Source organism: Scyliorhinus canicula, chromosome 13, assembly GCF_902713615.1.
Source record: "Scyliorhinus canicula chromosome 13, sScyCan1.1, whole genome shotgun sequence".
In the NCBI taxonomy this organism is placed as follows: Eukaryota; Metazoa; Chordata; class Chondrichthyes; order Carcharhiniformes; family Scyliorhinidae; genus Scyliorhinus; species Scyliorhinus canicula.
The window spans coordinates 50,670,774-50,695,454 of record NC_052158.1 but is presented as its reverse complement, the minus strand read 5'-3'; the positions used below and the strand labels follow the sequence as shown (position 1 = coordinate 50,695,454).

Here is a 24,681-nt window from a genome sequence, read left to right as displayed (position 1 = left end):
GTTGGAGGAATATCGGGAAAGTAGGACGAATCTCAAACGCGCAATCAAGAGTGCTAAAAGGGGTCATGAAACATCTTTGGCTAACAGGGTTAAGGAAAATCCCAAAGCATTGTATTTGCTTGTAAGGAGCAAGAGGGTAACTAGAGAAAGGATTTTCCCACTTAAAGACAAAAGAGGGAATTTATGCATGGACTCAGAGGAAATGGGTGTGATTCTTAATGAGTACTTTGCATCGGTATTCACAAAGGAGAGGGAGAAGACGGATGTTGAGGCTAGGGATGGATGTTTATATACTCTCGGTCAAGTTGTCATACGGAAGGGGGAAGTTTTGGGTATCCTAAAAGAGATTGTGGATAAGTCCCCAGGACCGGATAGGATCTATCCCAGGTTACTGAGGGAAGCGAGGGTCGAATTAGATGGGGCCTTAACAGATATCTTTGCAGTATCCTTGAGCATGGGTGAGGTCCTGGAGGACTGGAGAATTGCTAATAAAAGATAGATAGTTTTTTGAAGAATAAAGGGATTAAGGGTTATGGTGTTAGGGCCGGAAAGTGGAGCTGAGTCCACAAAAGATCAGCCATGATCTAATTGAATGGCGGATCAGGCTCGAGGTTCCAGACGGCCTACTCCTGCTCCTAGTTCTTATGTTCTTATGATACAACTCTGTCTGTCCTGGCCTTTAACCTCCAGCCTAACTCCCTAAACTTGTTTATTACCTCCATACCACTTTTCCTACCGACGTCGTTTGTACCAATGTGCACCACGACTTCTGGTTGCTCACCCTACCCCTTCAGGATCCTGAAGACACGATCCAAGACATCCCTGGCCCTGGCACCCGGGAGGCAACAAACCTTCCGGGAGTCTCGCTCACGACCACAGAATATCCTATCTATTCCCCTACCCATTGAATCTCCTATTACTATTGTTTTTCTTTGCTCTCCCTTCCCTTCTGAGCCCCAGAGCCAGACTCAGTGCCGGAGACCTGGCGGCTAGGGCCTTCCCCCCGTTGGTCATCTCCCCTAACAGCATCCATAACATTATACTTGTTTTGAAGGGGAACGGCCACGAGGGATCCCTGAATTGTCTGCCTGCTAGTTTTCTTTACCCTGACTGTAACCCAGCTACTCTTCTCCAGTACCGTGGGTGTGGCTACCTCCCTGTAACTCTGCTCGATGACCCCCTCTGCCTCCCGGATGATCCGAAGTTCATCCAGCTCCAGCTCCAGTTCCCTAACACGGTCTCTGAGGAGCTGGAGTTGGGTGCACTTACCGCAGGTATAGTCAGCGGGGACACCAGTGGTATCCCTGAACACCTACATCCTACAGGAGGAGCATACAACTGCACTATCCTCCATACAGTTGGAAGGTGGGTATTCGGTTATTTTGTCTTCATCGACCCTCCGACAACACAGTCCCACAGCCCCTATCCTTTGGAAACTTAGGGGCAATTGATCATGGCTAATCTTCCAAGCCTCCACATTGTTGGGCTGTGGGAGGAAACCGGAGCACCCGAAGGAAACACATGCAGAAATGGCGCCAATGTACAAACTCTACACAAGATCGTGGTCGAACCCGGTCCCCGGCGATGTGAGGCGAGTCACTGTGCATCCATGGAATTCCCATTTTGCACTAATTAAAATTCACATTTTTCTGAGATGTTTTGCTCTTTGCGTTTTCACATGTTTTTCCTGTTTTTCGTTCTCTCAAACCTTCCCACAGTTTTCCAGTATTTACACGTCATTTTAACATTTTTGTATTTTGAATTATACTCTAACGTGTTTTAATGTTATTCGATAGGAATAATATTCACTTCCCTCACATTTCCTCCTATTTACTGTTTTTTTCATTCTGAGTTATTCTCGTATTCTTCATGCATTCACTATTTTTTGATCAGAATTTTCATCACTTCTCACTTCCAAACCTTTATCACATTTTGTCCAGTCTATGAAATTTCCAAACAATTTGCACAGATTCGCTTTCCATTTTACCAACTCTTTGAAACGTTCACACATTTTGAACTTGTGAACTCTGAAGCAGATTTTCTTATTTTACTTTGATTTTTCTCATTCTTTTCTCTCATATTTGCCTCTTTGAATTTTGCACATTAACACAATTTTTCACTCTTGAGATGTCGTAACATTTATAGGATTGGATGGGATTGGATTTGTTTATTGTCACGCATAAAGAGGTACAGTGAAAAGTATTTTTCTGTGAGATCATTTGTTTTCCAACTCCACACTCACACTCAGCAGAACCTCCTTGTGATGTTCCAATGTGATAAGAGGAGTTCCATATGATTGAGGATCAGGCATAAGATTCATTGAAAGACTTGAACAAAAATTAAGAACAACAATTAACAGCAGCCAGAGGAAGCATAAAATATGGAAAGATTCAGACCGGACAAATCATAACCTGTGGAATATGATCCAGGATCTTCCATTTGATGCATTCAAAAAGTCAAGCTGTATAGAGGAAACCAAATTAGCTACATTTTTGAATGTCGGTATTAGCAACATGACCAAAAATGTTGCCATCCCCAATTGGTCTTGCGAAGGTGGTGATGATTCATTCATTTTAGTTTAGGAACACCCGAGTTGATATCAATGATATTGATGCTGCGACAGCGAAGAAAGAACGGTATAGTTTCGTGCCACATTGCTGTTTCGGTTGAAAGGGAATATTCAGATGGTGATATTTCCAATTGATCTGCGGAATTTGTCCTTCTACGTGGTGGAATTCGTGAATTTAGAACGAGTTGTCCATGGAGCCCTGGGGAATTGGTGCAAAGCATCTTGTATGTGGTCACACTAGTGCCGCGGTGGTCCCATAGTGAAACAAATTCATGTTTCAGGCGTTTAATTGAATTAAAATTAAATGGGCCACTTTGTCTTGAATTTTCTCGAGGTTCTTGAGTGTTGTCGGAGCTGCACTCATCTTAGGAAGTTGACTGTATTCCGCATACTCCCGACGTGTGTTTTGTATCTGAGGAATCAGGAGATGAGTTACTGTTCACAGAATTCCTAGCTCCTTACGTGATCTTATAGTGGTACTATAAAATGATTGGTGCAGTTCAGAATCTGGACAATGGCATCGCCCATGGGGGAGGTTGAAAGTCAGGGGAACATGGGCAGATTCTCTTTTGTTGGTGATGTGCCAACCCCAGTCCAATGTCGGTATCTCCACGTTGTCGGTGATGGTTAATGACTGTCAGTTGTACGGATTGAATATTTCCTGACACTTATCTGCTCAAGCCTGAAATTTGGCTACCTCCTGCTGCTGACGGACAGTGGCTATTTCAGTTCCTGATGCGCTTGAATCATACAAGAACCTATAACATCATGAGCTAAACTCCCCACTTCTTCTCTTATGATCTTTGGAAGTTAATTGGTAAAGCAGCTGATGATGGTTCAGCGCAGGATACTAACCTGAAGACATGCTGCAGCGGTCTCTTGGCGCTGAATCTATTGGCCTCCAACAAGAACAATGGTTTCCTTTGTGCTCGGCATGAATTTTCCCCATTGGGTTCAGCTTTTCTCCAGCTTCTTGTTGCTATATTTGGCCAAACGATGCATAAATGTCAACGCGACCACTCTTACCTCAGCTTTTGAATTCTGGTCTTTTGTCCAAGTTTGAACCAATGTTGTTATGTGGTTTGGAGCCCTGTTGGAAACAAAAGTGAGCATTAATGAGCGGGTTATTCGTCTTTGAAGTATGCTTGTTAGCCATGTCCAACACTTTCCCATGATTCAGACTAGATTAAGAGTATGTTTAATGGTCAGAACATGATATCGGAGTACACATTAGATACCATCAAAGGCGTCCGAATCTGATCGTAGAACTCGAATCAAATACATTCTGAGAGCCTGAGTATATTTGCAAAATGGACATTAGATAAATTCAAAATACCAGAACATGACTGAACAAACTACATGAATATATTCACAGATTCAGAACAAATCTGAAAAGCCGTTTCCGATACATTTAAATTTCTCCAGCAGGAATGACAGGACAGATTAAATAAAATCAAAAGGCTTTTTAATACTTGAGGAACAACATCAGATCCAATTAAAACATGTCTCAAGAGTTCACATAAATCATAGAAAGGAAATTATTAAAGAACACGCAGTACTCACAAAGTGAGCCAGCATGATTGATGAACCCGGATTAGATACATTAGCACAGATCCTATAGGTTTAAAATGACGAATTCCTCACTTTCAAAGGGACCTTAAAATAACTGAAGACATGTGATGCTTACAACAGATATGATACGATTGAAGATCGTGTTAGATGCAATCATAGACCAAACAAGATTGAACATTCTGATGAAAAGATATATAAAATGTCTCAACATGATTGAGGAAACCACATTCAAAGGCAGCGGTACAAGTGAGAGGACACATGTAAAGGGATAGGAGATGATATAGAGTCCATAGGTGACACTAAAAAGCGGCCAGAATATGATTGGAGAACTCGAGTTAGATACAGTGACTGCGTCCGACTCATTATTGAAGAAAACATTTGTTGTCCAACAGTCTGCTGGCCGTGTCCCAATCCACAACATGTCCCGATCAGCTATCCCCCATGTGCCACATTGCTCCCTAAGTAACCAATGCCTGATTTTAAACATGCTTGTTTTCAAATCCCTCTTTTCTGTTACCTTTACCAATCCCATCAATCACTTCAAGCTCTGCAAAGCCCTCAGATACCCTCACGCTTCTAATTCTTGCCTTTTGATCATCAATAATTTCTACAGCTCCACGCTGGGGGCCAAACCTTTCGCTGTCAAGACGTGCGTAGTTGGCATCTCCAATGAAATACCCACTGTTTCACCTCCTCTATATGTTGCTCCAAAACGTTCTTTTACACATGTCTTTATAAAGAGTCCCGAAACAGCCTCCCCGAACAGGCGCCGGAATGTGGGGACTTGGGGATTTTCACAGTAACTTCATTTGAAGCCTACTTGTGACAATAAGCGATTTTGATCTTCATTTCATTTCAAACGAGGAAGTGTAAGGATCCAGCCGAAACTCGTGTCAGTTTTGTGTTTCTGTTTTGAGCAGACCCCGGTCCCCACTGCACGCTTCCATTTGAAACAACCCAGAACTTCCCATTAATGCTCTGTGGCCGAGCTCGAAAAGTCAGTTTGATGTATTTGGCAAGCACCCAATCAGTATGTGTGGAATTCTGAGGCATCACTTGTTCTTGATTACGATTGTGGAGCCATTCAGAACATTCCAGAAGAAAGCCGGGCCATGTGAAGAGTTCCGTTTTCTCGTGAGTTTTGTGTGGATATGCAAGGTGTTGCAGTTTTAAAGTCTTTCTCGGCCTTGCCACATCGAGAGTATACTTCAGTATACTAAAGTATACTAAAGTAGAGTATACTTTAACCTGCGCGTCCTGGTTAAAGAAATCATTAGGTGATCGCTGACCACAAAAACTGTTATGTCTGCAACAAAGAACTATCTCATGCCTCTTAATCCCTGTCATTTTGACTCCCTTCCCCCCTCCCCCCACGTTTTACCATGTGTAGGTCCTGCGTGTGCGTCTGGGTGGAGGGTAGATTAGCATCTCCGAAGCCTCGCATCCATCATTACATGTTTTTTTCATCTTCGAAATAAATAGTTATTTTTATGTTTTACTTATAAATCTGTAACTCATTGGCGCTGTCTAGGGGCACGATCTCAGCAGGTCCATAATAATTATTTGTAAATTCACTTATGATACATTTCATGGTGGCGGGGCTGTAATTCACTGTTCACTTGCTCAGGGTGTTGAAACATTAATTGGGGGGGGGGGGGGGGTCTAGGATTTGAAACATTAGATGACGAATTTGGGGTACAGGGTAAATTATAAAAAGACACAAGGTTTGTCAGAATAAAACGTAAGTCCAAAGTCAACGCACGCTACGAGATAGACGCTCCGAGCTACTATTCTGCACAAGTTTGATGCCAGTAGCCTCAGAACCGGACAACGGCCATTGTTCCTCTGACTGAGTGGGCACCCAAAATTAATTATAGGCTTTTAGTAGGAGTGATAGTTTAGCGAGTCTAGATTATGCATGAGTATAATTGACTGTGTGTTTAAATAGATGTGCATTGATTTCCAATTTACTAACTGGTGGATTGAGTCTTTGATCAGTATTCGGTTTCAAACATTGTGGCGGTATCAAAAGGATACCTGGCGAATCTTGAGCTAGCATAATTAAAACAGAGGAAATTAAGGAGAGAGCATAACGAGCAACAGGGCGAATACAGAAAGTTTATGTTGCCTTGTCAGGGCAGGAATCTAGGGATTATAGAATGGATAAAAGGAAATACTGGATGCATAAGAACTCATTTCCTAAGCATAAAGGCAGAAAGTTCAGAATGTAATGGTCAGACATACGCAGAATTTAAAAGTGCCAAGCATAACCATTTTAACAGATAGGTGCAAGGTTTGGAAATTGAAACTAATTATGAGGCTCTGAGAGAGAGGCCATTCTCTTACAAGAGTTTGCGAATCCCTTACCTTCGGCAATAGGTAAACTTTGAAGACCAGAGGGTACAAACTGCTAGGCAAGCAGCAAATATGGCTGACGATTATGAACCAATGAACAAACGTAAACCTATGTTCTATCATCGCCATAATTCTGTACAGGATAGGAGGTGGGAGAGAACGCGGAAGGCAGGCTTGCAAGGTATGGATGAATAACTGGAAACGCTCCGAGAGCTCTCCCTTAGACCATAAACAAGGTGCTGGGGTGTAAGTGAGACTTGGAAAACTAGGTGTTAACATTTTAATGATGTGGGACACATTGAGTCAGCACGTTGGAGGTTTCAAGGAACGCACATGGGACTTCGGGTATATGGACGGGGATTCTGGGTAGGGAGCAAAAGAAGAAATTGCTGCGCTACAATTGGTACTGTTAACCGGACTTACGAGACCAAAAGTGAACGATTGTGGGAGCAAGGGTAGAGAATGAGGTAGGCGAGAGACGTGTCGGATTTGTGTCTAAGGACAAAGCCACCCCAATTTCCTCAACAGAAGTAAATAAGTCCGCAACAATTTTAAGAGACACAAACTGTTTTGCTGGAGAATGATTTGGTTTACCTCCAAAGAACTCAGTGAAGCTGAGGCTTTGGTGAATGCGATGGGTGTCACTTGTATCTCAGTTCCATTGTTAAACAGTTGGAGTGTAATTTAGAGACAGTTCCAGTAGCATTTGGTGTGGTTAAATAATTCCCAGTGGAACAGTAGACTTAGTTTGGGAAATGATTTTGCGGGAGTGAAGGTGGTAGATTCACACAGCATGACAATGAGTCCAAAAGAAGTACTGCAGTTCGCACCTGAAATGTCGACAGTGGGGCATGAGAGAGCTTGGAAAACTCATTGAGCAGTAAAAGACTTAGACAAAGACGAATTGACAGCTATTGAACACGTTTCAAGTGACGGTGGTAATGGACCAGATCCTAAGGATTCCCAGCCCGAGGCTGACCCTAATGTTAAAGATGCGAATGAGGGCCGCGATTTCAATTTTGGTTGAGACGATTAGGTACTCTTGAACAGTTGTTACCACAAGTATTGGTAAGGAGGGGGGTCAGATGAAAATTTTGACTTTGACCTAGTTTCTGATTATAAAGTAATGGTTGTTTCAAGTGTGGTGGCAGGGCGGAAGAGTCAAGTGGGAGGCTTGACCCAGATTTCGGGTCTGACTCTGACGGGATGAAAATCAGTTGTTCCCAAGTTGACTCATCAACAATTGAATTTGAACTACTGGAACATATTCTTCCAAAGACATTAAAAAGGATCGCAACGCTGAAGAAGTAGGTGAATTGGACTTGCCTCAAAGTAATCTGTTCCTGCCTTTTGCTGTAAACGCATTGTCAAATGCATTAAGCAGCATAGTTGTTCGCAATACTGCCTCGCAGCTCCAGGGACCCGGTATCAATTCCGACCTCGGGTGACAGTCTCTGTGGAGCTTGCACGTTCACCCCCTGTATTACCCACGTGGGTTCGCTCCGTGCCCTCCGGTTTCCTCCCACAGTCCAAAGATGTACATTTTAGGCGGAATGACCATGCTAAATTACCCCTCAGTATCCAAAAGTTTTGGTGGGGTTTACGGGGATAGGATGGAGATGTGGCCTCAGTAGGGTACTCTTTCCAAGGGCCGGTGCAGAACTGATAGGCCATATTGCCTCCTTCTGCACTGTAAAATCTATGATTTTATGATTCCCTTCAAGTGAAAGAAGTTCCCAGAACCGGCTTACTCGAAAAATGAGTATACTTCACTGCATCCGTTATTCAGGGCGAGGCCAGGTGACGACTGTGAAGTGTTACCCAGCAGGCAGTGGGTACCCATATCCTTTCGATGGTCTGCAGCACCTCTTCGAGGGAGCAAACGTCGAGAGCAAGGAAGGTGAACTTTTTGACAGTCCAGAACACCAAAGTCTGTTAATCTTCTGAAAAACATCGGTGAGGCTCCAGCTTTCTATCTAATTGTGAAAACAATATTGATGAGGGAAAGAAGATCATAAAAGAAAGAAAGTGATCATGGTTTGTGGTCAAAGTGAATTGCAGTGAGGAAGTAAGTTTCACACCCTCAGCCTCACTGTCTCGTCCTGATCTATCTTGGTTCAGTTACAAGGCTTGTTATAATGGCTCAAGGTAGGTATGGCTACAATGGGTGACCCGGACATCTTCTGGGCCTTGTGATGACTACCATGGTGACATGTCTTCAGGGCTATCGAAAATGTTACTGGCCCAGTCGCCTTGTAACCTTTCTTCACACGCCAGTGCAGACAGGTTCCAGGCAGAAAGGAACAGTTTGCAAACCTCGCCATGTATTGTTCACTTCCAAAAGTGGCTTTCAAGCCTCTGATGTTGTGTGCAAACAAGTGAAATCTGGGAGAAAGCGAGGACCGTCGCAGGATGACAGATTCCAATAAATGCGGGTAGATTCCCTGTCAGAGGTGTTAACATTGCACAACAACCCCACCCCATAATAGATCAAAGAACATAGAACAGTACAGCACAGAACAGGCCCTTCGGTGGAGCATTGTCTGAAACCAAGATCAAGCTATCCCACTCCCTGCCATTCTGGTGTGCTCCATGTACCTATCCAATAACTGCTTGAAAGTTCCTAAAGTGTCCAACTTCACTATCATAGAGGAGGTCCATTCCATACCCTAACCACTCTCTGAGTAAAGAACCTACCTCGGACATCCCTCCTATATCTTCCACCCTGAATGTTATAGTTATGCCTCCTTGTAACAGCTACATTCAGCCGAGGAAATAGTCTCTGAAAGTCCACTCTATCTATTCCCCTCATCATCTTATAAACCTCGTAGTCGCCTCTCATCATTCTCCGCTCCAAAGAGAAAAGCACTAAGCTCCCTCAACCTTTCCTCATAAGACCTATCCTGCAAACCAGGCAGCATCCTGGTAAATCTTCTTTGCATCCTTCCCAATGCTTCCACATCCTTCCTACAGTGAGGTGACCTGAACTGCACACGATACTCCAAATGTGGTCTCACCAGGCTCATGAACAGTAGCAGCATAACCCCGCGGCTCTTAACGTCAAGACCCCTGTTAATAAACCCTACCACACTGTCGGCCTTCTTCACTGCTCTATCCACTTGAGTGGCAACCTTCAGAGATCTGTGGACATGAACCTCAAGATCCCTCTGTTCATACACATTCCTCAGAACCCTGCCACTGACCATGTAATCCGAATTCAGTTTTTCTCTACCAGCATGAATCACCTCGCACTGATCAGGGTTAAACTCCATCTGCCATTTTTCGGCCCAGCTCTGCATCCTATCAATGTCTATTTGCAGCCGGCAACAGCCCTCCACCTCATCCACTACTCTACCAATGTTGGTGTCATCAGAAAATTTATTGACCCACCCTTCGGCCCCCGCCTCCAAGTCATTGATAAAAATCACAAATAGCAGAGGAACCAGCACTGATCCCTGTGGTACACCACTCGTAACTGGTCTCCAGTCTGAAAATTTTCCATCTACCAATACCGTCTGTCTTCTATGTGATAGCTAGTTACTGATCCAATTGGCCAAATTTCCCTCTATCCCACACTTCCTTAGTTTCAAAGAACAGAGAACATCATAGTGTAGTACAGGCCTTTCAGCCCTCGATGTTGCGCCGTCCTGTTAAACCCCTCTAAAGTCCCTCCACACTATTCCCTTATCGTCCACATGCCTATCCAATGACCATTTGAATGCGTTTAGTATTGGCGAGTTCACTATTGCAGGCAGTGCATTCCACGCCCTTACTACTCTCTGAGTAAAGAACCTACCTCTGACATCTGTCCAATATCTATCTCCCCTCAAATCAGAGCTATGTCCCCTCATGCTGGACATCACCATCTGAGGAAAAACGCTCTCAATGTCCACCCTATCTAATCATCTGATCATCTTGTATGCCTCAGTTTAGTCACCTCTCAACCTTCTCCTCTCCAACGTAAAAAGCCTCAAGTCCTTCAGCCTTTCCTCATATGATCTTCCCTCCATACCAGGCAACATCCTTCGAAATCTTCTCTGTACCCTTTCCAATGCTTCCACATCCTTCCTTTAATGTGGCAACCAGAACTGCACACAATACTCCAAATGCGGCCGCACAGAGTTTAGTACAACTGCAACATGACCGAATTGCTCCGAAACTCAATTCCTCCACCAATAAAAGTTAACACACCGTACGCCTTCTTAACAACCCTCTCTACCTGGGTGTCAATTTTAAGGGATCTATGGACATGGACACCGAGATCTCTGCTCGTCCACACTACCAAGGTTATTACCATTAGCCCAGTACTCTGTCTTCCAGTTATTCCTTCCAAAATGAATCACTTCAAACCTTTCTGCATAAAACTCAATTTGCCACCTGTCAGTCCAGCTCTGCAGCTTATCTATGTCCCTCTGTAACTTGTAAAGTCCTTCTGCACTGTCCACAACTCCACCGACTTTATTGTGATCTGCAAATGTACTCAGACCATCCTTCTACGCCCTCCTCCGGGTCATTTATCAAAATGGCAAACAGCAGCGGTCCCAAAACAGATCCTTGTGGACACCGGTCTGAACATTTCCCATCAACCATCACCCTTTGTCTTCTATCAGGTAACCAATGCCTGATTCAAACCGCTAAATCACCCTGAATCCCATGCATCTGTATTTTCTGCAATAGCCTACCATGTGGAAACTTATCAAACGCTTTACTGAAATCCATATACACCACATCAACTGCTTTACCCTCATCCACCTGTTTGGTCACTTTCTCAAAGAACTCAATGAGGTTTGTGAGGCACGACCTCCCCTTCACAAAACCATATTGACTATCTTTAATCAAATTATTCCTTTCCAGATGATTATACATCATATCTCTAATAGATATCTTATCTCTTATCCCTTTCCAAGACTTTTCTCACAACAGAAGTAAGGCTCACTGGTCTATAGTTCCTGGGGTCTGTATTGCTCCCAGAGCATCCGGAAGAAACCAATACAGACACGGAGAAAACGTGTAGACTCCATATACACAGTGATGCAAGCCGGGAATAGAATCCGGGAACCTGGCGTTGTGCAGCCATAGTGCACTCTGCTGCCGTGTCGGCCGTGTGGAATTCCAACAGTGCAGAAGGAGGCCATATGTCCCATGGACAGGACACAGAGGGACCTGCCTCGGCCCAGACTTAGCCCCGTAGCCCCACTTACATGATAAAACAATTTTAGAACAGCCAATCCACCTAACCTGCATATCTTTGGACTGTTGGAGGAAGATACAGAAACAGGTTTGATGAAGAGGCGCCTTCACCCTTTTTAAATATATTCAGCTAGACGGGATCGTCAATTGCAGCAGCCAACTGTTTCTGAAATGACATTCGGCGATGAGCTCCGAATTGCTACCTTCCAAGTTATCTCAGAGAAGGAATAATGGCGATAAAATCCTACCCAGACATTGCGCTTGTGAATACGACTGAGCTGCATTAATAGTGCCGCGGTGCGCATGGGCAGGTAAGTTGCTCCGTCTGCCCCCCTTCCCCAAAACTGACAGCACCGAGCATGCGCAATGATTGCGGCTCTAGGAAGTTGGGCGGGGCTGACCGCAGCCTCAGCAACGAGTGCGGCTCTCGGAGGCTGAATCAGAGCCGATTGGAGATCATGCGCACTCTCAGCGCCAGCAATGATGCAGCCATTTCCGTGACGCGGGGAATTGCGGCTGGCCTTCGACGAGCCGATCAATAAATGTTTTAATGCAGGCTGAAGGAAAGTCAGACATTGTCAATGTGAACTCTGTTTCTTTCTCAGCACGTATGCTGCTTGATCCGCTGCGTATTCCAGTATTCCCTCTTTTTATTTCAGATTTCCAGAATCCAGTGTTTTGATATGTTATTTAGCAGGTATTGCTCACAGAACATAGTCGAGAAACACAAACAAATACATCGACTGCTGGATCACACTGGAGTGGCTGTTGGGTGTGGAAGCTGATCCTTGTCCTCCTGTGTAAATCGGTATCAGACTGAGGTGGAGTGGTGTTGTAGGTGGAGCTGCTGGGATTATCCCATGGCGCGTTTGAATATAATAAAGCCCAATAACATCTGATGTGAGATGATGAAGGGCGAGAGAATCTCGTGGATATTAGATTGTTAAACAGACATGATTCCGAAAATGTAAACTAGTTTTTTTTTAGGAGCAGACCTTTTTGAAAGGCCTTACCTACTCTGAAAACACCTGAACATACGAAATAGGAACTGAAGTAGGCTATTCAGCCCCTTGAACCTGCCCGCTATTCAAAAAGATCATGACTGGTATGTTTCTGCTGAATGCCACATTTCCATCTGTGACGACTATCCTTTGATTACCTTGCCCAACCAGAATCTATCTACGTCTGCCTTAAAGTATTTGGTGATCTGCTTCCACCACTTTCGAAGGCACAGAGTTACACTGTCGCAAAATAGTCTTGAGCAAATCAAAATTCACTTTATCTCTTTCCGAGAAGCATGGTGCCTAATTTTAAAACGGTGCCACCTTTTAAATTATAAGCTGCGGTTTGACTTGTAAGTCAGAGGAAAGCGCGAACACAGTCCCTCACCTCCACAACTTTACCAGTCGACTATCCGGCATTTGGGGGACATCACATGTGTCAACACACCTAGAGTGCAATAAGACAGCAATATGCTGGATGAATCTGCGAAATCATTTACTTTCCTCTGCCAGGTTATATGCTCAACAATACTCACACACTGCTCGTCTGCAGCAAGCTCTATCATACTCACATCAAATCATTTTTTTTCTTTTTAAAAATAAATTTAGATTGCCCAGTTATTATTATTTTTTTCCAATTAAGGGGCGATTTAGCTTACCCAATCCACCTAACCTGCACATCTTTGGGTTGTGAGGGTGAAACCCACGCAGACACGGGAGAATGTGAAAACTCCACACGGACAGTGACCCAGGGCCAGCATACGAACCCGGGTCCTCAGAGTGAATCAGTTTTTAGTCAGAATTTCCCCTGTTTAGATTTGCAACTACCGGGGCAGCTCAATTTTTGTCAACAATTGCAGTGACATGTTTGACTATTACTCGAGAGAAAAGGCTGCTTTGATATGGCGACTACCATCCTTAATAACATCTACACCATGTTCTGTAAAATGGGATTTAAATAAATAGACGCTGATGGCCGAGCATAGACCCATAAGACCATAAGACATAGGAGTGGAAGTAAGGCCATTCGGCCCATCGAGTTCACTCCACCATTCAATCATGGCTGATGGGCATTTCAACTCCACCTACCAGCATTCTCCCCGTAGCCCTTAATTCCTCGCGACATCAAGAATTTATCTATATCTGACTTGAAGCCATTTAGCGTCCCGGCCTCCACTGCACTCCGCGGCAATGAATTCCACAGGCCCACCACTCTCTGGCTGAAGAAATGTCTCCACATTTCTGTTCTGAATTTACCCCCTCTAATTCTAAGGCTGTGCCCACGGGTCCTCGTCTCCTCACCTAACGGAAACAGTTTCTTTGCGTCCACCCTTTCTCAGCTATGTATTATCTTGTAAGTTTATATTAGATCTCCCCTTAACCTAAACTCCAATGAATACAATCCCAGGATCCTCAGCCGTTCCTCATATGTTGGACCCGCCATTCCAGGGATCATCCATGTGAATCTCCGCTGGACACGCTCCAGTGCCAGTATGTCCTTCCTGAGATGTGGGGCCCAAAACTGGACACAGTACTCCAAATGGGGCCTAACCAGAGCCTTATAAAGGCTCAGTAGCACATCGCTGATTTTATATTCCAACCCTCTTGAGATAAATGACAACATTGCATTCGCTTTCTTAATCACGGATTCAACCTGCATGTTCACCTTTAGGGAATCCTCGACTAGCACTCCCAGATCCCTTTGTACTTTGGCATTATGAATTTTCTCTCCGTTTAGAAAGTAGTCTATGCTTGGATTCTTTTTTCCAAAGTGCAAGGCCTCACATTTTCTCACGTTGAATTGCATCAGCCATTTCCTGCACCACTCTCCCAAACTGTCTAGATCCTTCTGCAGCCTCCCCACTTTCTCAGCACTACCTGCCTAACCACCTAACTTTGTATCATCGGAAAACTTCGCTAGAATGCCCCCAGTCCCTTCATCCAGATCATTAATATATATGGTGAACAGCTGCGGCCCCAACACTGAACCCTGTGGGACACCGCTGGTCACCGGCCGCCATTCCGTAAAAGAGCCTTTTATCCCAACTCTCTGCGTTCTGTCAGACAGCCAATCCTCAACCCATGCCAGTAGCTCACCTCGAACACCATGGGCCCTCACCTTACTCAGCAGCCTCCTGTGTGGCACCTTATCAAAGGCCTTTTGGAAATCCAGATAGACCACATCCACTGGGTTACCTCCTACTTGTCACCTCCTCAAATAATTCTAACAGGTTCGTCAGGCACAACCTCCCCTTACTAAATCCATGTTGACTTGTTCTAATCCGACCCTGCTCTTCCAAAAATTTAGAAATCTCATCCTTAACGATCGATTCTAGAATTTTACCAACAACCGAGGTTAGATTAAATGGCCTATAATTTTACATCTTTTGTCTTGATCCTTTCTTGAACAAGGGGGTTACAACAGCGATCTTCCAATCGTCCGGGACTTTCCCTGACTCCAGTGATTTTTGAAAGATCACAACCAACGCTTCTGCTATTTCTTCAGACACTTCCCTCAGAACTCTAGGATGTAGCCCATGGGCCAGGAGATTTGTCAGTTTTAAGACTTTTTAGCTGTTTTAGCACCATCTCTTTTGTAATGGCAACCATACTCAACTCAGCCCCCTGACCCTTTATAATTTTTGGGATATTACTCATGTTTTCCACTGTGAAGACAGATGCAAAGTACTTATTAAGTTTTCCAGCCATTTCCTCGTCTCCCATTAGTAGCCTTCCAGAATCAGTTTGAATTGGCCCAATGTCTACTTTGGCCTGTCGTTTGTTTCTTATGTATTGAAATAAACTTTTACTATCATTTCTTATATTACTGGCTAGCCTGCCTTCATATTTGATCCTCTCCTTCCTTATTTGTCTCTTTGTTAACCTCTGTTTGTTTTTGTAGCCTTCCCAATCTTCTGATTTCCCAGTGCTTTTGGCCACTTTATAGGATCTCTCTTTTTCTTTGATACATTTCCTGACCTCCTTTGTCAGCCATGGCTGTCTAATCCCTCCCCGGATAATCTTTCTTTTCTTGGGGATGAACCTCTGTACAGTGTCCTCAATTATGCATACAAACTCCTGCCATTCTTGCTCTACTGTCTTCCCCACTAAGGTCTGCTTCCAGTCGATTTTCGCCAGTTCCTCTCTCATGCCCTCGTAATTACCTTTATTTAACTGTAACACCATTACATCCGATTTTGCCTTCTCTCTTTCAAACTGCAGACTGAACTCAACCATATTATGATCGCTGCTTCCTAAGTGTTCCCTTACTTTAAGATCTTTTATAAAGTCTGGTTCATTACATAGCACTAGGTTCAGAAAAGCCTGCTCCCTTGTGGGCTCCATGACATGCTGTTCCAAAAAGCCATCTTGTAAGCATTCCATGAATTCCTTTTCTTTGGATCCACTGGCTACGTCATTTATCCAATCCACCTGCATATTGAAGTCCCCCATGATCACCGTGACCTTGCCTTTCTGACATGCCTTTTCTATTTCCCGGTATATGTTGCGCTCCTGCTCCTGACCACTGTTAGGAGGTCTGTACATAACTCCCATTATGGTTTTTTTTGCCTTTGTGGTTCCTCAATTCTACCCACACAGACTCCACATCATCCGACCCATAGACTTAATTTTGTTCTTAACTAACAAGGCAACCCCACCCCCTCGGCCCACCTCCCTGTCTTTTCGATAGGTTGCATATCCTTGGATGTTTAATGCCAGTCCTGAACTCCCTGCAGCCATGTCTCTGTGATGCCTACCACATTATAATCATTCACGATGATCTGTGCCGTTAGTTCGTCTACTTTGTTACAAATGCTACGAGCATTCAGGTAAAGTGCCTTAATGCTAACTTTCTTATCATTACAGATATTGGAAGTCCTAAGATGTCCAAAGTTATCCTTCCTTTTTGTTGCATTCCTAGTCTGCCTCAAGCTTAAATCCACCTGCCTACATGTTATCCTCCTGCATATCTTGCCATTTAACTCCATGCTCCCTGTCACTTTCTCTTTCCCTTCCCCCCAACCCAGAAGTTTAAAGTCCTACTGACCACCCTATTTATCCTCTTCGCTAGAACACTGGTTCCAGATCGGTTCAGGTGGAGACTGTCCCAACGGTACAGATCCCCCCGGATCCAAAACTGATGCCAATGTCCTATGAGTGGAATCCCTCTTTCCCACACCAATCCCTTAGCCACGTGTTTACTTCCCTAATTTTCTTATCCCTATGCCAATTGGCATGTGGCTCGGGCAGTAATCCGGAGATTATGACCCTTGAGGACCTGTATTTCAATTTTCTTCCTAGTGCTTGATAGTCCCCGAACAGGTCATCCACCCTAGCTTTACCTATGTTGTTAGTTCCAACGTGGACCACAACAACTGGATCCTCCCCCCTCCCGCCCCAATATCCTTTCAAGCCGGTCAGAGATGTCCCGCACCCTGGCACCGGGCAGGCAACACACCATGTGAGACTCCCGATCCGGCTTGCATAGGATATTATCTGTCCCCCTAATTATAGAAGCCCCTATAACAACTACTTGTCTTTTTACTCCCCCCTCTTGAATGGCCTTCTGCACCACGGTACCGTGGTCAGCTGGCTCATCCTGTCCAGAGCCCTTTTCCTCATCCATACAGGGAGCAAGAGTCTCATACCTGTTGGACAAGGTCAAGGGCTGAGGCTCCTGCACTCCAGAAATCAGGTTCCCCCTGCCTGCCTCACTTACAGTCACACTCTGAAGTCCCTGATCACTTACTGAATGTGAATTACTTAATCTCCCAGGTGTGACTGCCTCCTGAAACAAAGTGTCCAGGTAACTCTCCCCCTCCCGGATGTGCCACGGTGTTTGAAGCTCAGATTCCAGATCATCAACTCTGAGCCGGAGTTCTTCCAGCAACCAACACTTGCTGCAGATGTGGTCATTGCCATTCACAAGGGGAACAGCCAGCTCCCACATCATACAGCTACTGCACATCACCTGCCCAGCCATCTTTGATTAGTTAATTACTTCATTACTCTGTATGAATTTCAGTTTTTAAAAAAATTGGATACCTCTGCTATAGTCTTTTCCAACCTAGTTCTGGTTAACAAATAAGAAAAATAAAAATAATAATGTAATAAGGCACTCACCTGCTCACCCCAATGGGTCTTATTATTAGGTTAGAGGAGGAGGGCGGGTGGGAGACACTACACGTCTCTGTCTCCCACTACACGCTTTCTGGGCTCCCTGTCTCTGAACTCCTGCTGCTTTATGGGCTCCCTCTGTCTCTGAACTCCCGCTGCTTTCTGGGCTCTCTGTCTCTAAACTCCCGCTGCTTTATGGGCTCCCTCTGTCTCTGAACTCCCGCTGCTTTCTGGGCTCTGTCTCTAAACTCCCGCTGCTTTATGGGCTCCCTCTGTCTCTGAACTCCTGCTGCTTTCTGGGCTCCCTCTGTCTCTGAACTCCCGCTGTTGTCTGGGCTCTCCCTCTGTCTCTGAACTCTCGCCGCTTTCTAGGCTCCCTCTGTCTCTGAACTCCCGCTGCTGTCTGGGCTCTCTGTCTCTAAACTCCCGCTGCTTTCTGGGCTCTCTGTCTCTAAACTCCCGCCGCTTTCTTGGCTCTTCCTCTGTCTCTGAACTCTCGCCGCTTTCTGGGCTCCCTCTGTCTCTAAACTCCCGCTGCTTTCTGGGCTCCCTCTGTCTCTGATCTCCCGCCGCTTTCTGGGCTCTCTGTATCTGAACTCCCGCTGCTTTCTGGGCTCTCTGTCTCTGAACTCCCACCGCTTTCTGGGCTCTGTCTCTGAACTCCCACTGCTTTCTGGGCTCCCTCTGTCTCTGAACTCCCGCTGCTTTCTGGGCTCTCTGTCTCTGAACTCCCGCCGCTTTCTGGGCTCTCCCTCTGTCTCTGAACTCCCGCCGCTTTCTGGGCTCCCTCTGTCTCTGAACTCCCGCTGCTTTCTGGGCTCTCTGTCTCTGAACTCCCGCCGCTTTCTGGGCTCTCCCTCTGTCTCTGAACTCCCGCCGCTTTCTGGGCTCCCTCTGTCTCTGAACTCCCGCTGCTTTCTGGGCTCTCTGTCTCCAAACTCCCGCTGCTTTCTGGGCTCTCTGTCTCTGAACTCCCGCCGCTTTCTGGGCTCTGTCTCTGAACTCCCACTGCTTTCTGGGCTCCCTCTGTCTCTGAACTCCCGCTGCTTTCTGGGCTCTCTGTCTCTGAACTCCCGCCGCTTTCTGGGCTCTCCCTCTGTCTCTGAACTCCCGCCGCTTTCTGGGCTCCCTCTGTCTCTGAACTCCCGCTGCTTTCTGGGCTCTCTGTCTCTGAACTCCCGCCGCTTTCTGGGCTCTCCCTCTGTCTCTGAACTCCCGCCGCTTTCTGGGCTCCCTCTGTCTCTGAACTCCCGCTGCTTTCTGGGCTCTCTGTCTCCAAACTCCCGCTGCTTTCTGGGCTCTCTGTCTCCAAACTCCCGCTGCTTTCTGGGCTCTCTGTCTCCAAACTCCCGCTGCTTTCTGGGTTCCCGCTGTCTCTGAACTCCCGCTGCTTTCTGGGCTCTCTGTCTCTGAACTCCCGCCGCTTTCTGGGCTCTCTGTCTCTGAACTCCTGCTGCTTTCTGGGCTCCCTCTGTCTCTGAACTCCCGCTGCTGTCTGGGCTCTCTGTCTCTGAACTCCCGCTGCTTTCTGGGCTCCCTCTGTCTCTGAACTCCCGCTGCGTTCTGGGCTCCCTGACCCGATGGGCTGAAGGACATTTTCTCTGCTGTAAAGCTCTATGATTTTTGCTAACTTTAAAAAGAAATGAACTACTGTCCTAAAATGCTGCCTGCAATACTTTTGGTGTCGCTGCTCCCTGTAGATCCAGGTATGAATTCTCTTCATGTTAATTTGAGATTTTAGCAATGGGCTAAAGAAAATCGACAGTTGCGGTGGGAAAGCACCAGTATTCAAATTAACCAAGATGTTGCTGCAGCGTTGATGAAGAGGCGTGTTCTCTTCAACAGGGAGACGTTGGCACTGTACAAGAGTGGTGTACATCTTGGAAGGTGCATCAGTGGTGCTGGTAAATGTGTACGCTCCAAATTGGGAAGACGTATCTTTTATGAAGAGGATGTTTACAGCATACCAGACTTGATCGTTCGGGGAGAAGGTGAACTAATTTTTGAAACCAAAGTAAGATCAGTCGAAGCCAAAGGCATAAGCGCCTCCAGCGGCAGCAAAGGTATCGACAGTGTTTATGAACAAGATAGCAGAAGTGGATCCATGCCGGTTTCTGCACCTAGGGGGAAGCGGTGAGAGGGTTTTTTTTCTTTCCTCCAGTACATCAATTATATTCGTAGATTGACTTCTTTATGATAGGGAGGTCTCTTCTCCCAGGGGTATGGAAAGCGGAATATTCCATGATAGTTATTTCGGATCAAGCTCCAAATCTGGGAGATGTGGGATTAGAGATATGGGCCCAGCTACCGATATTTTAGTAGATTTGGAGATTTGCATGAGGATATCAAGGGTGATCGATGAGTATGAGGCTTTAATAAAAAGTGGGAGGTTTCGACCTCTGGTCTGTGGGAAGCCCTGATGGTGTAAGGCGCAGATAGACAGTGAGACATGGGAGGAATGCCAAAGGTTGGCAGATGAGATTTTGGAGGTAGATACTCGAGTGATCCACATCAGAGCATCCGACCAGTAGAAACTACAGACTCAGCTTGATTGTGTGTCCGCAGATAAGACAGTGCGCCAGTTATGGTGCTTGAAGGGAATAAAGTACGAGTATTGGGAGATGGACAGTCATCGCTTGGCTTTCCAGTTGAGACAGCAGACATCCGTCTGTCAGATTATCCAGTTTCGCAATTCGGGTATGCAGGCTGGTTTCCACACCAGAGAAAGTCAATGAGGTGTTTGAGGTGTTCCATAAGGATCTTTACAGCTCGGTGCCACGTGGGGAGGTGATGGGAGATGGTGGAGGTTTGGAAGACTTGTAGTTTTCTAAAATGGATGAGGAAGATCAGGAAGAATTGGAGGAGCCTTTGGGTGCAGATGAGGACCTGACGGCTATTGGGCGAATGCAGACTGGTAAGACGTCGGGGCCTGATGGGCCTGGTGAAAGTTTATTAAAAATTACTGGACGGTTGGTACTGCTACTGCTGGAGATGTTTGAGGATTTGGCAGCACAGCATTCTCTTCACGAGACATCGATGCAAGCATCCATTTCACTTCTCTTAATACAGAAAAGAATCCGGTGGGTCGTGGGGAGTGTGTGTCGTACCACCCATTTCCCTGTTAAATCTGAATGCAAAGATGGCCATGGTATTCGCACTAAGGCTGGAGAAGCGTCTTCCTCAAGTTGTTGCAGAGGATCATTGGGGTTTTGTTAAGGGCCATTGATTGTTGTCTAATGTGTGGCAGTTGTTAAATGTGGTGTACCCATTGGCGGCGGAATATGGCAGGAAGCAGGAGGTCATTGTTGCACGGGATGCTGTGATGGCTTTTGATAGGGTAGAATGGGCGTATTTGTTTATGGTACTGGAAATGTTTGCGATAGGACCTAAATTTGTGTTGTGGGTACAATTGCTGTAAAAAGCAGCTAGGTCTGTACAAACAATGTAAGCGCGGGTATTTTCAGAGGAGTGAGACAGCAGTGTCCGATGGTCCTGCAGCTAGAGATGAGGATGTGATGAGGCCCATGTCGGTGACTTCCTCAGGGGAGATGCAGGAATAACGCAGCACCTCAAAAATCCCTCCAACAGGAAGGCACCACAACACCTGGGATTTCCGATCAGTAGCCATGCCCATCCAGGCCCCATCACCCCAGAAGACGCATGTCCTTGGTCGCAGGGCGAGAATCACAACAGGCCACCTCCACTCCTGCAAGAGGGCGACATGTTAGCATGGTGCGCACCTCTGTGCCCAACCAGTGCTCCTGGTTGGCATTATGGATTCTGCCACTCATGTCCCCCCACTCCCCCCCCCCCAATCCCCTCATGCCTGCCCCATCGGTACCTGGAAGCATGGGGACCCTGACCCTTGTGCCTCCCCCTGCTGCCAAGGTACCATTTGCTGACACTGCCCTTGCCTGCGGTACTGTCTCCCCATCAGGCTCCCCCATGGGAGATGTATTGGGTGTTACCCTGGGTGGGCCACCTGATGCCCCAACGGCGGGTGCTGGCCGGTTGTGTGGTGGGGGTTATGGAGAAGGATGGCGTGCAGGGGTTGTCAGTTGGGGCACCCATACGGACGGTGTCACTCTGCAGAACCAAGGTCAAGGAGGGTGTTCATTGTGGTGCACAGCAATATGGTTGTCTTGAAGGCCACGGTAGTGGCATATCGTGGCATATGCTTCGATATCACCCCAGTCCCATGTGGGTCACCACGGTCACATGGCTCATTCCGCCGTCACTGCCCCCCTTCCCCCGCCCACCCCCCTCCCCCCGGCCCTGGCAGGGCCCGTCCCCTACACCCTAGCCAGCCCGGTCAGTGACCGGACCGGCAGCCCGCAGTCACGTCTTTCTGTTTTCTACACCCCCTCTCTCCATCATCATCTATAATGCCAGTTTCATGATTTTAAAAAGGACAAGTCAAGTCAAGACATTGGGAATTCGGCCGATCGAAGATGGAGAATCGCGGAGAATCCGCAGGATTCTGAGTCGGGCCCGCTAATGATATGCCAGTGCTGTTTACTGTACATGCATTCCTGAATATATTGATACTTTTGTTGCAGCGATGGAGTGTTGCAATTTAGCATGAATTCGGTGCCTGCTGCGATTACAGATTGGGAGTCTATTCCTTGCCCAATCATATTATCCGATTCTGGCGTTGATCGATGGATAATCCCAGCAAAGGTACTGTTTCTCGAGTGTTTCTCATGGCAAACAGTGAAGAAGACTGAGGACAGAGAGGTCAGAGTGAGAGGCAGGTCGCCAGCCAACTTTATTCTCCACTTTTAATCTGTGGATTCGCAGGTCAATGTTCTGGTTTTGTTAACGGACATTTTGGAAATTGATACTGCTCAAAGAAACTGTCTTCCAACACTAACTACCAAAAAAGCTACATCACATTCCACGTGCTGCGTTCTGGTTGATTCTAACCATTTCCAATTTTCCTTAATTCCATCTGAACTCAATTGTTGAATCTCATGAAAAGACTCACTCTGCTTGTCGCAACGCCTAGAATAATAATAATAATAACAATCTGGTTAGGTCCAAATGTAACTCTGCGGCTCCAAGGTCTGTAAAATCGCCTGTTATTTCCCAGCTCCGTAAATACAAAGACATTGAGTCATCTGAAGTGGTGAATTTGGAAAATTCAAAGTGCACTCGCCTGGAAAAATCCTTCTTGAAAACGTGTCTTCATTTTTGCCATGTGTGTTGACAAACATGCTCTTCCTTGGTTTTCAAAACCTCTCCCGAGAAAGTCAACTCCACCTTCTTGAACACAATAGTTTTAAAAATGACAATTGCTCATTGGACGACAGGTGACAACAAATAAGGTCTCACCGGGGTTTGAATTCTGGGCCTCTCACCGTCACTCACAGAATGGCCCAAAGGGACAATCAGGCCCCTGGACCAACGTGTCACTGTCTCAACAGCTCTGCAGCCAATGTCGACTTGCATTGTCATCCAAAACCGATCAGCATCCATTCTAGCAGTGACAGGTAAAGAAGCAAAATGCTGGAAATATTCAGCAGGTTAGGTCGTATCTGTGAAAAGAGAAACATTCTTCATGTTTGAATGATCTTTCCTCAGACCTGGGAAAATGAAAAAATGTGTGAGTTGAAGCGAGTGAAAGCAGGGAGTATGGTAAATAACATCATGTAAGGACTGAGTTAGGATGGGAATCAAGAGAGATCCAGTCACAAAAGTGTTTGTGCTACATGCACATGATATGTGGTAAACATGGACTCACAGTCTGGGTAAAGCACAGAATGAGGCCAATCGGCACATCTTATCCTTACTAGCTCTCTGGAAGAACAATAGAACAATAAAAACAACATTCGATGTGTGGAGTTCATGTCCACAAGATACAGGAACAGAATTATGCCATTTGGTCCATCAAGTCTGCTCCACCATTCGATCATGGCTGATCTCCTCCGGCCTTGAACTCAACCGTACTGCCTGTTCTCCACAACCCTTCAACCCATTACCAATTAAAATTGTATCTAACTCCTTAAATTTACTCACTCTCCCCGCATCCACCGCACTCTGGTGCAGCGAATTCCACAGATTCACAAGCTTTTGGGTGAAGTAGATTCTACACAAACCCTATTTTAATTTGCGATCTCTTATTCTAAGTCCGTGACTTTTCTTTCAAGAATGTCCCACACGAGGAAGCATGCACTCAACATCGATTTTATCCATACATTTCAGCATCTTGTATATCTAAATTTTATCTCCGCTCATTCTTCTGAACTCTGCCGAGTATTGGCCTAAAATGTTCAATCTCTCTTCTTACACTAAACGGAGAAGGTCCGAACAATTGATGAACAACTGCATTGGGAATAAGTGAGAAAGCAAGCTCATGGTTCACCGGGCTGATTTAATCCGCTAGTCTCTCTATGTCTCAGAGACCTTGTGACATCACAAAGGCTCCTCTTAAGACTGGAGAGCTACAGCCAGCTAAGCCCTAACAAGGTCATCCAAATCCAGAGGTAAAAGAGAAGCTTCACCAGCAGTGTCATGTCCTTAGAAAATGTATTCATTGTTGAGGCGCGACTCACACAAAACCAGCTCTGCTGCGCAGGATCTAGCGGTAGTGTGCCTCACTCGAGACCCACAAAGTTAGTGCTCTACTCGGAACTCAGTCATAGCAGGAGATTCCTAGGAGAATAGTGGGATTACATGAGGAATGTCGCCAAAGCATCACAGAACATGTCAAATAACATGCCCCTCTCCCCGCACCCCCACCCTCCCCCCACCCCGAAGGGAACTCCTGGGCCTGAATTTGCGACGTAGGCATGGTGTATTATGACAGACCAAATGGCGCAACAGGTGCACCGATTCAGCAACTCTAAATGGACACGTGGAAGACAACCAGTTCCA

At 45.9% G+C, this 24,681-nt stretch overlaps 1 non-coding gene across 1 annotated transcript; it reads right to left on the bottom strand.

Annotated features, from left to right (window-relative positions):
* Nucleotides 1-13,046: 13,046 nt before the first annotated feature.
* LOC119976862 lies at nt 13,047-13,207 on the bottom strand. The gene has a single exon (XR_005463031.1). It is a non-coding gene; the product is annotated as a U1 spliceosomal RNA (small nuclear RNA).
* Nucleotides 13,208-24,681: the final 11,474 nt, after the last annotated feature.